A 5350-nucleotide genomic window follows, 5' to 3' on the forward strand; every position below is an offset into this window, starting at 1 on the left:
TAATCTGGAGCGGGATCAATTTGGAGGTGGAGGGTCCGTCATGGTCTGGAGCAGTGTGACACAGCATCATTGTACTGAGCTTGCTGTCATTGCAGGCAATCTCAACACTGTGCGTTACAGGGAAGACATCCTCCCTCATGTAGTACCCTTCCTGCAGGCTCATCCTGACATGACCCTCCAGCATGACAATGCCACCAGCCATACTGCTCGTTCTGTGTGTGATTTCCTACAGGACAGGAATGTCAGTGTTCTGCCATGACCAGCGAAGAGCCCGGATCACAATCCCATTGAGCACGTCTGGGACCTGTTGGATCGGAGGGTGAGGGCTAGGTCCATTCCCCCCAGAAATGGCCGGGAATGTGCAGGTGCCTTGGTGGAAGAGTGAGGTAACATCTCACAGCAAGAACTGGCAAATCTGGTGAAGTCAATGAGGAGGAAATATACTGCAGTACTTAATGCAGCTGGTGGCCACACCAGATACCGACTGTTACTTTTGATTTTGACCCCCTCTTTGTTCAGGGACACATTATTCCATTTCTGTTAGTCACACGTCTGTGGAACTTGTTCAGTTCATGTCTGTTGTTGAATCTTGTTATGTTCATACAAATATTTACACATGTTAAGTTGAGGACAGTGAGAGGACGTTACATCTTACCTCAATTGCCTTGACTAACTAGTGCCCCCGCACATTGACTATGTCCTGGTACCCCCTGTATATAGCCTCGCTCCTGTTATTTTACTGCTGCTCTTTAATTATTTGTTACTTTTATTTTTTACTTGACACTTATATTTCTTAACTGCATTGTTTGTTTTTCCCCACCCAAAATTGTATTTTTTGTTAAAAGTTTTCCCCTGTTTTTCCCCTATCCAATTGGTAGTGACAGTCTTGTCTCATCGCTGCAACTCCCGTACGGACTCGGGAGAGGCAAAGGTCGAGAGCTGTGTGTCCTCTGAAACACAACCTAACCAAGCCACACTGCTTCTGGACACAATGCCCAATTAACCTGTATTTGGCGCATGTGACAAATAAATTTGATTTCATGTCCCACTACGAGGGTACCCAAAGCCAAACAGACGGATAGGCAATTACTACCAGTCTTTCAGAAGGCCTGGAGGAGGTTACCTGTACCTGGAGTACACCTTTCTCCTCCAAGAACCCTATCCAAGGCGGGTCGATGTTAGACTGTGTTGACATGGAAGGGATTGAGCTTGCCCACATGCCCCCCATCGATCCACTGGTGGCTTCCCATCAACACCCTAGCCAGAAGTCCTCCATGACCTCAACTGGCCCCACCTTACCAACCAAGTACGAGCGCTTCCAGTCCTCTGCGACAGAGAAGGTCTACAAGTCAGTCGCCACAGTGGTGAGGGATGTCAGTCCCCAATGTCAGTTCACATTAAAAAGATGTTACCACTAGCGCAACCAAGCCACAGGCCAAGCGCGCAGTCAGACATGTTTCTGACTAAATCAAAACAAACAGCGTGCCTGCCTATAACACCACCAGAGGGCACTAGTGCTTTTTCTGTAGTGATAGGCCACATAAGCGCTTTCCCGGTGCAGGCCAGCCGAGCATGCGCAGTGCGTTGCAGACAGTCAAATACCCTTCCCCCGACAGAGGGTGCTGCTGCAATTCGCAGTCACCCCACCTCGATTAGAGGGATTTATATACACTCAGGCTCAGGGGGAATCAGCGTGTGTCTTCCGGGAGGAAATCGCAACGCTACAGAACAGTCAGCTGCTCTTGGAACACCTGACATTTCTAGGTTTCAGAATAAACACAGTGAAGAGCGTTCTGATTCCCACGCAGACTGTTTCTAGGTTTAACCCTAGATTCGGTATCATTCAAAGCTCACCTTTCAGTGGAACGTATAAGAACATTCCAGGATTGCCTAGCACTGTTTCGCACAGGGTACCTGGTCTCTTTCAAAACATGCCTGAGGCTGCTAGGTTTGATGGCATCAGCTTTAGTAGTCATCCCATTAGGACGCTTGAATATGAGAGGGTTTCAACGCTGGGTCTGAGCCCAATACGTCACAAACATCAGTGTACAAATCTCCATAGGTTGCACTGCACTCCTGGAGACACCTGACATTTCTGTAACAGGGTGTCCAGATGGGCACTGTTTATCCAGAAAAGTAGTCAAGATCGACTAATCTCTCTTGGGTTGGGGTGTGACCCTACTCGCCTGAGTAGCCTCGTTTCACTGCCAAAAATAAAATTAAACCAATCTAGTGTTCAGCGAAATAACACAATGTCAAATCCAGGTAACCTAGTCAAATAATTAACATTCAATCACATTAACCGCTACTCTCTCGCGGGAATTCCACTAACGGTCCATATGTAGCCAAACGTAGTTGCTGCTCATGTTGGTATCTGTACTGATGGCTCAAAAGCCATGACAGGGAGACATAGTGGAGTGGTAACGCGCGTGCAAGCAGTTGCACCCAACGCCACTTGGGTACACTGCAGCATCAACCGAGAGGCTCTTGCTGCCAAGGGAATGCCTGACAGCTTGAAATACGTTTTGGACACAACAGTGAAAATGGGTAACTTTGTTAAAGCAAAGCCCCTGAACTCTCGTGTATTTTCTGCACTATGCAATGATATGGGCAGCAACCATGTAACGCTTTTACAACATACAGAAGTGCACTGGTTATCAAGGGGCAAAGTATTGACACTTTTTTTTTATTGAGAGACGTGCGTAAAGTTTTCTTTACTGACCATAATTTTCACTTGTCTGACTGCTTGCATGATGACGAGTTTCTCACACAACTGGCCTATCTGGGTGATGTTTTTTCTCGCCTGAATGATCTGAATGTAGGATTACAGGGACTCTCCGCAACTATATTCAATGTGCGGGACAAAATTGAGGCTATGATTAAGAAGTTGGAGCTCTTCTCTGTCTGCATTAACAAGGACAACACACAGGTCTTTCCATCATTATTAGATTTTCTGTGTGCAAATGAACTCAAGCTTGCGGACAATGCCAAATGTGATATATTGAAACACCTGAGTGAGTTGGGTGCGCAATTACGCAGCTACTTTCCCCGAAACGGATGACCCAAACAACTGGATTCAGTTATCCCTGTCATGCCCTGCCTCCAGTCCACTTACTGATATCTGAACACGAGAGCCTCATCGAAATTGCAACAAGCAGTTCTGTCGAAATGGAATTTAATCAGAAGCCACTGACAGATTTCTGCATTGGGCTGCGCTCAGAGTATTCTGCCTTGGCAAATCACACTGTTAAGACACTGATGCCCTTTGCAGCCACGTACCTATGTAAGAGTGGATTCTCGGACATCACTAGCATGAAAAGTAAATACAGGCACAGACTGTGTGTGGGAAATGATTTAAGACTGAGACTCTCCAATACAACCCAACATTCCAGAGTTATGTGCATCCTTTCAAGCACACCCTTCTCATTAACCTTTGAGTTATTCACAATTTTCGATGAACAAATAAGGTTTTATATGTAAGATGGGTAAATAAAGAGAAATTGAGTATTAGAATATTATTTGTGCCATGGTCCTATAAAAGCTCTTTGTAACAACCTGGCTCGTGGGAAGGGACATTCTTATGTTTAATAAATGTATTGTATAGTGTGTGTGTGTGTGGCAAGCTTACAATGATGGCAAAAAACAACATTTGAGAGTGCGCTGACCCTGGTGCTAGAGGGGGTACGCAGCTGGAGGTTGAATGTTTGAAGGAGTACGGGACTATAAAAAGTTTGGTAACCACTCCACTAGAGGAATGGCTACATCCTGGGGCACATCTATCCAAGATATTTGCTCATCAAATCAAATTGTATTTGTCACTTGCGCTGAATACAACAGGTGTAGTAGACCTTACAGTGAAATGCTTACTTACAAGCCCCTAACCAACAATCTATTTGAGAAAAATAAGTGTTAAGTAAAAAATAAATGTAAGTAACAAATAATTAGAGTGCAGCAGTAAAATAACAATAGCGAGGCTATATACAGGGGGTACTGGTATAGAGTCAATGTGCGGGGGCACCGGTTTATTCGAGGTAATTGAGGTAATATGTACATGTAGGTAAAGTTAAAGTGACTATGCATAGATAATAAGCAGAGAGTAGCAGCAGCATAAAATATGGGGTGAGGGGGCAATGCAAATAGTCTGGGTAGCTATTTGATTAGATGTTCAGGAGTCTTTTGGCTTGGGGGTAGAAGCTGTTAAGTCTTTTGGAACTAGACTTGGRGCTCCGGTAATGCTTACCTTGTGGTCATAAGAGATGGTGGCAGAAACATTATGTACAAAATAAGTTACAAATCACACGGAAAAACACATACAATAGCACAATTTGTTAGGGGACCGTAAAACGGGCAGCCATCTCTTCTGGCGCCATTAAGTATTCCAGTGAGTTGGGACACTAGAAACTGTAATATTTTATGTTTCACCGAGTCGTGGCTGAACGACGACATGAATAACAAACAGCAGGTGGGTTTTACTCGTTTGCGGCAGGATAGAACAGCCGCCTCTGGTAAGACGAGGGGTGGCGGTCTATGTGTATTTGTAAACAACAGCTGGTGCACGAAATCTAAGGAAGTCTCTAGGTTTTGCTGGGCTTTGCCTCATACATTTTCAAAGTTTTACTTTTTTCGGTGTCACCACAACGACCCTGGCACATACTGTTTTATGTGTAGAATCTTCTGAGGGGCAAGGCCCATTTGTGTGTTATATCGCACATGGCAGTTGTCGTCAGGATAAGCTTGTCTGGAAATACAGGAGTTAGTATATCCCATAAGTTAAATACCGAAACAAATACTCAAAAGTTAACTTTAGGTTACAACCGTAACCCCGGTTCTCTGATAGTATGAGTGAGGTATTTCACCAGACCATCCTCCTTGCATGAGTGAGGAAGAGCTGTTGCTAATTTTGAATGACTCAGACACTGTGTGGGACCTTTTTATAGGGTAGGAAGGACACCCTTCCCCGATACACACATCCCGACGTCCAGCCAATCATGGCTGGTGTAGTGTAATAAAGGCTTCTGACAAATAAGCTGGGGGCATAGCCCACAAGTAAAATAGCTCACTTATACTATAGAGAACCGGGGTTACGGTCGTAACCTAAAGTTTTTTCCTTTGAATATAACCACCAGAGGGCATCAGCGGTCACAGGTTCACGTCGATGATGCCGTCTCTTTGACAACCTTTCCAAAAAATGTGTTAATACTTAACAAATTATTTAAATGAACACCCAGTCAAGTTAGAAGTATAAATTAAGTTACTGCTGATGCATGCGTTAAAATATTTATCTTATTATGAAAATTGAGTTGAATGTAGTTGAAAAGACACGTCGCGCTTGCGCAGAACGAGGCGACAG

The sequence above is a fragment of the Salvelinus sp. IW2-2015 genome, linkage group LG36 (genome assembly GCF_002910315.2).
Source record: "Salvelinus sp. IW2-2015 linkage group LG36, ASM291031v2, whole genome shotgun sequence".
Lineage (NCBI taxonomy): Eukaryota > Metazoa > Chordata > Actinopteri > Salmoniformes > Salmonidae > Salvelinus > Salvelinus sp. IW2-2015.